Below are 12,808 nucleotides of genomic sequence, written 5' to 3'. Positions count from 1 at the left end.
GCGCAGTGCAGCCATTCTTAATCTCGAGGTCTCCAGGTCCTGGCAGGCTCTGTGAGTCACCTGCCCTCATCTCAAAGGTTCTGCTCCCTGCTCTCCAGCTCAGCTACGTGAGAGGAAGGGAGCGCAGTGCAGCCATTCTTACTCTCGAGGTCTCAGACAAAGGCCATAGGCTCTATCATGCTGCCGCTGTTGGGAAAAGCCTACACCACATGGTTCTGCATGATGCATATCATGCAGAAGCTGCCTTGGTCACCTGGAGCAGAGGAGAAGACAGGACGTTGGGAGCAATCCCAGTAGAGGTCAAAACAGTACAGGAGACAGGGCATCACCAGTCCAGCGCAGCTTAGTTTTCCCTATGAGCTCTGTGCTACAGTCCAGCTCTGGGGCATCTCGAGTACACAAGGACCAGCACATGTCACCCCCTCTGGTGCAGCCATAGTCACAGCCCCACCCAGACAAGACAGCACCCAGGCAGATGGAAAACACGTCACAGGTACTGGCTGGAGAAGCCCACAGGTCAGCCCTGAGGGACAGACGATGGAGCCACAAGCCCTGCTGCTCTACTTCCTCACACCTCGGAGCGATGCCCATCACATTCCTTTTCAAAGCCACACATCAGGATGGATTTCACCAGATCCCATGGACTTTTGCACGTTCTGGTTCTTAATGTGATCTTGAACCTGATCCTCTCTTACAGTGGGCCTAAGATCTTCCTTCTCACTGTCCCTACATCTGTCTCCCAAGACTTGGGCAGTGTGGTGAGAGCATTATGATCAAAAGATCATAAAAGGCTGAATCTCTTTAACCATGTGATAAGACAACTGTTACTGACTATGAGCTTAACTCACAGTTTCCTTGAATTTGTGAGTTTAACTTGGAAGTGGAAATGCTTTGAATGTGTTTTTGCAGAAACGTGCATACTGGAAAGAAAAAAAACATTTAGTGGGAGCTGCCAGTATCTGGCTGATAACCCAGCATATGGGGTATGTTGGAACTGAATCACTCTTGCACAGTAAATTTTTGGGGGGTAAAAGAGGGCAGAAAAGATGAACTCTATTGAGACTGACTATGTTACGTGAGTCCATGGACAAGGGCTTTACTTTTGATGTACATATATTTGGCAGTCATCACTGAAGATTTATTTACAGGGTGTCATTTGAGGTTTGCTCTGATATACCCGGCAAAATACTCACAAGGTTTATTTTGCTTGGGGCCTGCTCTTTCCACGTGACTTCTTTAACTTTTTTCAGCTGCTCGCGAGAGATTTCGTAAGCTCAACTTGTTCCTATGTTATACTGGGTTTGAACATTTCAGGTGTTCATCCCTCTACTGCTCCCTCTTAAGCCTTGCCTGACTAAGCAAATAAACAGGAGGCTTACATATATTCTTATATATGCACATGCTAAAGAAAATACACAATAATTCACCCAAGACCACACCACCCTCCTCCTGGAGGCTCGCAGACCCTTTGGAGTGACTGTGAGCTTACTGTTACTGAAGGTCCCTTGATTCCTGCAGCATGTTTACCCTCAAGGAGAGGTTACAGGTACTGGGTGTTACTCTAGGTCTGCTTCAGATGGTGTAAGGCAGAAGTGTTTGTGTCAAGGATCTAACTCGAGAATATAGCCTGACAGACAAGGAATTTGAAACCTGTCTCAGATCTGATTTCAATTCTTCGTCTGAATTGTTTATTCCTTTGTCTCACTGTGTATTATTTCATGATTTCCATCTACAGCTTTGTCGTGGTTTAAACCCAGTCAGGTAATTCGTTCGCTCACTTCCCCCCCTTTTCTTTCCCTCCCCCTGCTCTCGGAGGGACGGAGAGGAGAATCGAAAAGAATGCAACTCCCACGGGTTGAGATAAGAACAGTTTAGTAACTAAGGTATAACACAGATCACTACTGCTACCACCAATGATAATAATGATAAAGGAAATAACAAGGGAAGAGAATACATCATCTCACCACCAGCCGACCGATAACTCGCCCCCCCCAGCCCGACCAAGCTCCGACCGATACCTCCTCCAACCCTGCAGTCTCCCGGCCCTTCCGGCTAACTCCCAGTCACATCCTGGGCATGACGTGCTGTGGTATGGAATACCTCTTTGGCTAACTTGGGTCAGGTGTCCTGTCTCTGCTTCCTCCTGGCTCCCCCTCCTCCCTGGCAGAGCATGAGGCTCACAAAGTCCTTGGCCAAACCAAAACATCGCTTGTTATCAGCTCTGTTCCCGAGCTGAAAGTCAAAACATTGCACTGCACCAGCTACCAAGAAGGGGAAAAATGACTGCTACTGCTGAACCCAGGACATTATCCACCCCTTATTCCATACCATTCACGTCATGCTCAGATCCCACATTTTCAATATACCATCACTCTTATCTCAGTGCACTCTTATCTTAGTGCATGGACCAGTCCCTATAGAGCTGCTGAGTCCATCTGGTACATGATGTCAGGCTCCATCTCTTGTAACAGTCTTCCAGAGCAGGAGAGACTGTGTGCAGTGTTCACACTCGTGAATAACCTGGGCAATAGTGTCCATTCCTAAGTCCACCCCTCGATCATGAGTCCATCTCTGTGTTGCATCTCTGCTCTGATGGCCTGAAGTGCATTGGGCCCACCAGGCTCAAAATAATTCACTGTCCCCTTCAGCAGTTTCTGCAGCTTGTTGCTGGGGACTCCATACAGCTGCCTTCCATCTCCGATGCTTCCAAAGCACTGGAGGGGCCCAATGGACTAGATACTTGCCCATACTGTCCCACACACCCTGCCACTCCTGGCTGTCCAGCCTTGGGGAAAACCTCTTGGTCCCCCCATATCCTCGTCTAACCCCAGACAAGACCCAAACCTGACTCTGCTTAACTTTTGAGATCAGACAAAATGGTCGTGGGTAGAACACAGCCTGTGTGTGTGCCAACATGCTGATCCCCATCACAATCAGCAGGCAGGTTCCAAGGATACCCAAAGGCCATTCAAAACCTTCAGAATTCTCAGTTGATGCTGCTGTCCCTGTCACTGGGGCTGGTGTAGCTGCTGTGCTTGCCGGCTCTCCCACCGCCAGCTTCTCTTTTCCTGAGTCCAGCTCTTCCTCCTCTGCCTTGCTGGGATGTGCTGCGTGGTCTCCTGCATCCTCCTGGGGCTCGGCGGGCGGCTTCCGGGAAACGCTCTCGGCCGTCGCGGGGCTCGGCTCGGCCGCGGGGCTCGGCTCCTCCGCGGGGCTCGGCTCGGCCGCGGGGCTCGGCTCTTCCGCGGGGCTCGGCTCCTCCGCCGCCTTCTCCCGCTGCTCGGCAGCCCCTTCCTTCTGCTCCTCGACCGCCCCGACCTCCTCCACCCGCAGCCGTCCCCTCGCGGCCTCCGGCCCCGCTCCCGCCGCCGCTTGGTGCCCGGGGCCGCTCTCCCGGGCCGCTTCGGCTGCCGCCGGCTCCCGGGGCCGCTCCCCCTCGGCTCCCCGCAGCCTCACGAAGATGGAGAGTAGGGTGAGGGCCAGGACGGGGCAGAGCAGCCGGACGGCCAGGTACAAGTCCAAGGCCACGTCCGTCCCGCCCTGCTGCTGGAGCCCGCCCGTATTACAAGCCATTGCCATAAAGCACAGTGAGACAAGAACCTTAGCCCAGGCCCCATACTTGATAAACACTATCACAGCAAATACCGGCTCTACGTAAGTTACAACATTCTGAAGCTGTGAGATCAAGCAAAACAACTCTGAGAGCCAATAAATCAGCATTGTGACGAGTGACTATTAATCCGGTCAGATCTGTCGTTATCTCAACCCTTCGTGCCCCACGTTGGGCGCCAAAAAGAACTGTCGTGGTTTAAACCCAGTCAGGTAATTCGTTCACTCACTTCCCCCCCTTTTCTTTCCCTCCCCCTGCTCTCGGAGGGACGGAGAGGAGAATCGAAAAGAATGCAACTCCCACGGGTTGAGATAGGAACAGTTTAGTAACTAAGGTATAACACAGATCACTACTGCTACCACCAATGATAATAATGATAAAGGAAATAACAAGGGAAGAGAATACATCATCTCACCACCAGCCGACCGATAACTCGCCCCCCCCAGCCCGACCAAGCTCCGACCGATACCTCCTCCAACCCTGCAGTCTCCCGGCCCTTCCGGCTAACTCCCAGTCACATCCTGGGCATGACGTGCTGTGGTATGGAATACCTCTTTGGCTAACTTGGGTCAGGTGTCCTGTCTCTGCTTCCTCCTGGCTCCCCCTCCTCCCTGGCAGAGCATGAGGCTCACAAAGTCCTTGGCGAAACCAAAACATCGCTTGTTATCAGCTCTGTTCCCGAGCTGAAAGTCAAAACATTGCACTGCACCAGCTACCAAGAAGGGGAAAAATGACTGCTACTGCTGAACCCAGGACAAGCTTGTTCTTAAATCAGTGAGTTCAAAAACTGCTTGTATTACACACTTGATGAATGTTTCTCATAAAGTTACATTTACAGTTGTGTAGCATGTAAGAAATCAGTTGTTCTCACTTCTAGCATGAGATTCCAGTAAAAGCCAGTTGGGCACACAACATCCGTCAAAAAATGCCTTTGATCTCTGCTGGCTAAATCAGTGATATCAGCCTTTAGGGACTAGTAGGATCCTCAGAGTCACAAAACCTTTGTAAATAAAAGCTAAGAACTGTATGGTGATGACATGGTCTGTTCTTGCTTTAGCCCTGGCATAAGTTCTGTACAGAAATGTTACTGATGCATGACAGTGATTCTGTGGCTTTCCCACTGGAGACAGCACTGCCAGGGCTGGCCTTACCACATCAGTCACTACAAATTCCCTCAGGTTAAAAGAAGTACATCTTATAATCTGATATGGCCGTGTGTTCTACACAAAATCTTTCCTGTTAATTGCAACAAGAGAGAAATGAAGGCAACATTTGAGCTACTGAGCCCTGAGTTGCTGGAAAGACAAGCCATTTTCCTCTGCTTTCTCTTTTTCCCTAGTGTGGGCTGCTGTGAATCATTTTGTCATGTTGTGTGACTGTCCACAGGGCCTTCCTGGGTGGGAAACACCTCCCTGGGAGGTTAATACATTGTGGCTGTCTCTTAGGTAAGTGCCTGGACCCTGCACAGCACACAAGAGATGGGGCAGGTAGAAGGAATGATGGCTATGGGGAAGAGGGAGCAGCAATTCGCCTCCAGAGTACGTGACAAGGACCAGCTTGTGTGTCAGGAGGACGAAACGTGACCTTACAGCTAAGGCCTATAACATAATGCAAGGGCAATTCAAGTGCTCCTATGAGCTAGTTTCAGTTCTTGCATTCATCCTTCTTTTAACATAATTTAAGAACATTCAAGAGCACATATCCTAACTAATTTTTTTAACCAGCCTCTTTTGGGTCTTTTTTTCAAGCATGCACACTATTATTTCTGGCCAACTCCTCTGGCCATTCTAACAACAATTATTAACATTTTCAGTAATTCTTTTCACACAGGCATGTCGCCACTCAGTCCATGACTGAAGACTACTCCTGATTACCAGGTCATGATGCTCAGCAGAAGAAATGTGCCTAAGCTGATCTCAGCTAGAGACAGATCTAAAATTTGAGCAGATCTCATCTTGTTTCTATAAAGCTTCCATATTCTCCCCAGTTACTGACTGAGAGAGAGAATTTATCCAAAGGAAAATTGGATTCATTTATATTGATTGGCCTTCTTCTCCCACCGTACACATTGTGTAACATCAGGGTACACTTATTCTGCATCACTAAGCCTCAGCCTTGCTGCAGTCTAAGTGCTCTCCCATTTAATTATTTAGGATGTCAGGACAGGCAGCCAACTTAAAAAGAAAACTGAATGATCTAAAAAGAAATTTATGGTTTTGTCTTATAAAAAAAAAAACAGGAACCTTGATGTTATTTTTATTTAGTAAGATCTATTTCTGGCAATACTAGCTCAGCCATTTCACTAGACAGAAGCTTATAAAAGAAAAAAACACAAGCTAATGCTCCTTTTTTTCTTTAGACATCAGTCCTGCTTGTTGTAACTAAGGTTAAAAACAGAAGTGTGAACTACACATTATTTTAATGTGTGAGAACGGAAGCGAAGCATGGGCTGGAACAATAAATGAGTTGCTTGCTTTAAAAAATAACAGGGGAGGGAGATTGCTGTCTTCATCTCCTGGTCATTAATCTGGTGGTTGTTTTAAACAAATTAAAGCAGACTGCTTTCTTCTTGTGCGTTTGAGTAAAACAGAGTTTTCAGCCAGCAGATATTCAATTTTCCTGGCTAGTTTTTGGATGCTGGCCATGTGTGATTAGTGACCTATTTTCACTGCAGTGAGATCAGCTATGTTTGTAGGACCCTGAATCAGCAGATTTGTCCTTATTCCTGGCTCTGCCTGCCAGAGCACCGAGCCAGGCCCATTCTCCAAGTGTGCTGCCCTGTGGTCTCTGTATAGGTCTGTAGGAAACAGAGCTTGGTCATAAAGGAGCTGTGCTTATACCTGCCAGGCCAGGACCATCAAGATCCATGATGTACAAGCTGCTGATCTGCTGAACTTGACATTTTCTTTGTCTAATTAGAAGGGCCTAAGAATAGAAAAAATCTGTGCTGTGCTGGGAATTATAATTCTGGATAATGATGTTAGGAAAAACAGAAGGGGCAGAAGCAACAGTCAGAGAAGGATCCTGGGGGTTTAGATTTAGATCTGGTGTAGTTCTGGTCACAAACATCTGCGGCAGACTTTTGTCTTTGGAAAAATGTGAATCATATCCCATGGTTTGCTAGTACTGCATTATCATTTCCTAACACAACTTTGAGATCAAAGTCTTCTGCTGCTGTTTGCCACCAAAGCCCAGATCAGTGTCTGTGCAAGTCTGCTGGTGCTTCTTGAACTGACCCATACTGGACTGATTGAATCCTCATAGGAAAATTTAGGCTGGAAAGGACCCTGCGAAGGTCATCAGGCCCAACTCTCTGCTCAGGACAAGGGCAGCTGAAATTGGGTTGCTTGAGGACCTCTCACTTGAGTTTTGGTAACTCAAAATTAAGTATACTATGTCCAGGATCTGTTCTTCTGGGGTGAACTCCATTTGGAGTAGTATATTTAAAGATGGATTTGAAAGAAACCATTGTATGTGTAGGGCTTCAATGGAGACCAAAAGTCTGACTGCAGTTCCTTTTCAGTTAGCCCTGTGACTGCTGGTACCAGCAGCACCAGGCTCTCAGCCATCAGGGAGGGGAGGAGCTGGTAGCAAACAGACAACAGTCAAAACCCATCCCCAGTGAATAGCCAAGATCAAGGGAAGAGAAGGAAATAAAGACAGACAGATTTCCCTTCTAGCAGCCAGGAAAAAGGAAAGAGATCAGCAATGGTTCACATCCTGCCTTCATTTACTTCTTATCCTGTGGCTGTTGGCAAAAAGAGATGCTTCATAGGAATTAGAGTACTGTTTTTCCTCTTCACTTAAACACAGTGGACCACCTCTGGGATGAGGTGATGTAAGAAGGGCTAAATTTGGTTTCATAGTCTCTAGTGAAAAATATTGCTGTGCCTCACCTGAAATGTCCTCAACAGTGCTTGTAGAGACTGCATTATCACCAGCAGCACTGGGATTTTGCCTTGTATGGCTGTGTGATGGGGGCCTTCCTGGTGATGGACCCTCCATCCAGACCTTTGAGGAGAAAATAATTGAATCCATTGGCAGATGTCAGACCTGTCTCTGGTAAGTGTTGTGTACCTGACTGCCTCTTCCTGGTAAACCCCACCAACTTCTGTGAAATTCACCCCAAAATGCAGATAATTTTACATCAATCATCTGTCTAACACGTTGTCTACTTCCATTCTCCTCTGCAGTTCAGACTAATGTACTTGTTTGGTACCCCTTCACCCCTGCGTGATCCTGAGAGGCCACTAAAATGCCAAAGTGTGAAATGAAGAGGGCTGACATCTCTGTCAGTATGACTTCATGGATGCCAGAGGCCTAGGGAATTGAGCTGTGCTAGGATTTTAAGTTTGAGCAGTGTCCTCTTAGTGCCACAGACATATTCTTTCTGCATTTATGGTGAGTGACAAGTTGAAATGCCTTCCCTCAGGCATGTAACAACAGCATGGGATACTACAAAAAAACAAGGTCCTTCTGAAACCATGGGGATGATTTTATTAAGTTAGTCTCTCCGAGGACTTGTTTAGGCAGTTGCAGTGGTGAGAATGACAAAAGCAGTTATGCAGGAGATGTGCTGTGCACTGTAAATACAGCCAAAGCTGGGCAGGCGGTGAATACAGCGCGGATTAAAACACTTGAGATCTTCTGTGCCAGGTCACCTTCCTGCTGCCACAGATCTTGAGGAATGTCCTTGCGCCTCTGCATGCATTTTACAAATAGCTTTGCAGTGACTGATGTGCTCTGGCTTTCCCTCTGGATAGACGGCATCATTGCATTTTTGCCATTTCTTTGTTGTTTGCTGCCTCCAACAGGATTACTGGGAAATTTTCCTCCATCAGTGACAAAAGACCTGCAACAAGGAGAGCAGCTGTCTTTGATACTCACGGAGGAGAGCAGTGTCCTCCTGAAAAACAAGCAACAGATTTGCAGAGAAGTCAGGAGAGGTCAGCTAGAAATGAGCACAACTCCAAAATGAAAACTCTCCTCGCAGTTGTTGAAGTTGTTGAAGCTGTTTAAAAAGAAAAACAACAACCCTGTTTAATATCTATAAATAAATTGCTTTTTTAAAAATAATCCAAGATGATACTTTGATTCCTCCAAGGTCATTCTTGGAGGTTTTATCTTTATGAAAAGGCAGAGAAAATAGAGGAGATTGCTGTGGGACCCTGCGTAAACCATATCTTCAGCTATCTCCATGTTCTTACACACCTAGTACAGGATTTTTGAGCCCGAAGTGCAAAGTCTAGGTCATAAGGTTCACTAGGGCTAAAGAAACCCAGCTTAAGTCCAAAGTTTCAGGAAAGGTCAACCAGACTGCTAGGTGCTAGAAAAATGTGAGTGCTGCTTGACTTGGAGGGGTGCAACTGCCAAACATAAGCTCAAGGGTGAATGGATTAACAAACACGTGTGCTTGCACAACGTGCATACACACATGTGAAAGGGGGGAATAGAGGCAAAGTCTTTGGGCAGAAGCATGCAATACCTATCATTTTCCTTGCAAGAAGCAGGCAAAGAGATAAGGGGATTTCTCAGAAGTACAATACGAGCGCCAGTATGGAGTGGTCCCTGGATGGACGAGGCCAGCTGCGAGGCTCAGCCTGAACCGCAGCCATCCCTGCCTCCCAGCAGCACAGCTCCCTGGCCCTTGGGACCCACCAGTCACCACGATGATTTTCTTTCCAAAAAGGTGTTATGTGAAGAAAAACAAAACCAGCAAGGGAATCTGAAAGAACTTCTTCATTTCTGCACTGAGCTCTGTAACTCTGTTTTTTCCAGTTGTGTAAGCAAGTTTGAACCTGGGGCGACATACTGATCTCAGCATTAAGGTTCTTGAGAGCCCTGTATTTATACAAAGCTGTATTTAGATTAAAATTTTATGACCTCTTAACATACACTAGTCTAAAAATAACATTAAGCACATGTTTTTTATCACAGTTAAAGTCATTGCAAGGAACTCCACCCAACATCACACCCAGCCGCTTGCTGTTATGTTGCATAGTAACAGTATTCAACAAAACCAAAACCCACTTTTGGTCAGATGAGATGAGGAATGAAAATTTGATAGCAACCCCAAAAGCTCCATGAAGTCTTTGAAGGAGGATACATAGCTGGTGCTGTGGCATTTACCCTGCTGAGGAAGACACAGGAAAGAGGCAGATGATGTGAACTAGAGATCAAGCCCAGTGCCATTACCAGTTAGGGAATGGGATGGGGTGGGCACACACTTCACTGGGGATCAGCATGCATTTTTTCAGTCCCTGGTGCAAGAGAAAGACACAGCAAGGTCCAGTCTACTCCACTCAGCTGATGAAGTGAAGACAACTACAGTAAGTGCCCTCCAGCCTGACTGTGCTCTGGTCCATCTTGCTGGGAGCTCAGAAGCAGTTGAGAAGCCCTTATTTTGGGCTACAGTATGCATGGGATATTTGGGAAAGGGATATTAATGAAGAGCAGAAAGAAGAGGAGCATGTTCTGCCTACATGAGCACATCTTCATGCAACCGAAGCAGCACAAAATTACATTAGCACAGCAAAGAATCAGTTACCAGACACAAAAGCATCAAACCCTTAGAAATATCATGTCTATGACCAGCCCTGATGGCTGGCTTGTATTTTCAGCATGGCCCAGCTCATGCCCCTGAGTCTGCTCACCTCCAAACTTTCAAGCTCTATTTCTCCTGTATGGCAGTGGGGATTAACTCAGAGTTCAGACACTCCAAGTACCTCCAGTGACATGAGCTTCAGCATCTGATCTACTTATTAGAAACCAAATCAACACTTCTCTTCAGTTAACAGAAGGAGAAAAACACTGTTCCTTACATCTTTCTGTTCATCTCAGAGGCGACAGTGTATGCATTTGGCACTTTGTCAGTCAAGCAATAGAAATAAGGAGTTTATAAAGGAAATGCTGACACGAATGCTGGCAGCGCTACTGGGCATCCCTGTAACACCAGTGAAGATCATGAGCTGTTGCTGTGATTGAACACGCCCTGGTGAAGGCATCCTGCTTATACCCATTGTCCTGGGTTTAGCAGTAGCAGTCAATTTTTCTCCTTCCTGGTAGCTGGTGCAGCGTTGTGTTTTGACTTTCAGTCTGGGAACAGAGCTGATAACACCGATGTTTTTAGTTGCTGCTCAGTAATGTTTACTCTGACCAAGGACTTTGTGAGCCTCATGCTCTGCCAGGGAGGAGGGGAAGCCGGGAGAAAACAGAGACAGGACACGTGACCCAAACTGACCAAAGAGGTATTCCATACCACAGCACGTCATGCCTCGGGAGGTAACTGGGAGTTACCCAGAAGGACACAGGGTCTTCTGGGTCGGGCTTGTTTCAGCAGGTGGTATCGTATTCTCCTCCCTTGTTATTTTCTCTTATCATTATTATTATTGGTGGTAGCAGTAGTGATTTGTGTTATACCTTAGTTACTGGACTGTTCTTATCTCAACCCGTGGGAGTTACATTCTTTTGATTCTTCTCCCCATCCCTCTGGGAGCGGGGAAGAGGGCACACGGGAAGGAAAGAAAGAGGGAGGAAAGGGGGTGAGTGAGTGAACGAGCTGTCTGGCTGGGTTTAAACCAGGACACCCATATATGAGGCACATTAGTGCTATCTTTGTGCTACTGTCAGCTTTGGAAAGGTTTCTGACAATATGTTTGATCTCAGTTGATCCTAAGTTAGAAGCTAAAAGGATGCTAAAGGCTTGTGAGAATGGAGGCTTAATTAAACCTCATAACTGCCAAAACAAAACTCCCAGCATTAACTCAGAGGTGGTTTTATACCTTTGCTGTGTTTCTGAACATCACTGGTGCCACCCACAGTCCTCAAATAACTACTTAGAAACCAGCAGGTGAAAGTCAAGTAGCATCCTTCTAGCTGGTGAAGAATTCTCTCTGCCCTCTATCAACACAGAGCTAAAGTATGATCGTCAGGGCACACTTCCTCCCACACTGGGAGATGGCCTGATTTTCCCTACCTGCCTGCTGCAGAAGAGCAGCTACCAGCATTACTGTGCATAAGTTTCAAAGGCAATAAGTATTAATCAGTTATAGATGTAGCTGCTGTTCTGTCAGTTGGGTACCAGGCTGCTTTGTGTCCCTCCCTGTGGCAGGGCACCTAAGGTAGCACCATGTTTGCCACAGGAAAAGCAAACCTCTACCCACAGGACCACTGCAGCCCCTACCCCACCACAGCATAGATGAGGGCTGCTGGAGGAAGTAAGAGCCAAAGCAAAAACATGCAGAGAATTTGCTTCAGTCCTTTAGTACAGTTTGCTTTATCCTTCCCTCAGTGCCTCTTCATCTCAGCTCCACTTTGTTCCTAGCCCTACAACTTGCTACTGTGTCCCACAGTTTTCTTTCCATATCACAATTCTCTTTGTCCACCTTCCCAGAAGATGCTGAGGAAATAAATAACCTAGCCTTTGCCACTGTCCTGTGATTCACATCACTTGGCTGCACCTCCCCAGCCCTGCACATGGCTTGTTATTGCTATGAGTCTGTAGGGCTACAGGACAGGAACTGTCTGCTGCACTCAGCTTTTACAGCAGGGTGCATGCCCAGCTGCTCCTATTGTCATACACAGAATAAGCTTTTTACAGTACAGAGGCTGGATGAGTGGCTTTGAAAATGTCATTCAAGACAGTCAGCTGGTTTTGTTATTTTTTTCTTGCTGTCCATAGGAATTCCAGCCCATCCCTCAAAGATTCAGTTTGTTGCACAGCTTCTCACACCAACCAAAGGCAGTCACCAGTTCCTGGGCTGTGTGCATAGAAGATATGCTGGAAATTACACTCTCTACACATCTGATTTTGGTTTTCCTGAGGAATAAGCCACAGATTTTCTGTGCACATGCAGAGACAGCAGGACAACTCCATGAATGGCCTCAAAATCACCCAGAAGTAGGGCACAGCTGCTGCCTGCTTAGGAGCTATTTCCACTTCTATCTACAAAGCTTTCAGTGTGGCTTGGTCCCATGTGTTGGCTGGGACCAAGGCTGAGGGCTGAGCAGGAGCCAGGGGGGCAGAGGAGGGTGCTGAGAATTACAGGCTCCACAGGCTCGGAGGCCAGTTGGGCCTGCAAGGGCTGCACATGGGCCAAGGCTGCTGCCTTAGAAGCAGCTGAAAGCAGATCAGGCTGACTACAAAAGTTCTTATGACCTCCATGTATTATTACTTGTTAGGTTTTTTTCCCTGTGAAT

The sequence above is a fragment of the Pezoporus occidentalis genome, unplaced genomic scaffold, assembly GCF_034315485.1.
Source record: "Pezoporus occidentalis ecotype Australia unplaced genomic scaffold, CSIRO_AGI_Poc_V1 ctg17, whole genome shotgun sequence".
Classification (NCBI taxonomy): domain Eukaryota; kingdom Metazoa; phylum Chordata; class Aves; order Psittaciformes; family Psittacidae; genus Pezoporus; species Pezoporus occidentalis.
Note: the sequence above shows the minus strand (reverse complement) of the source record.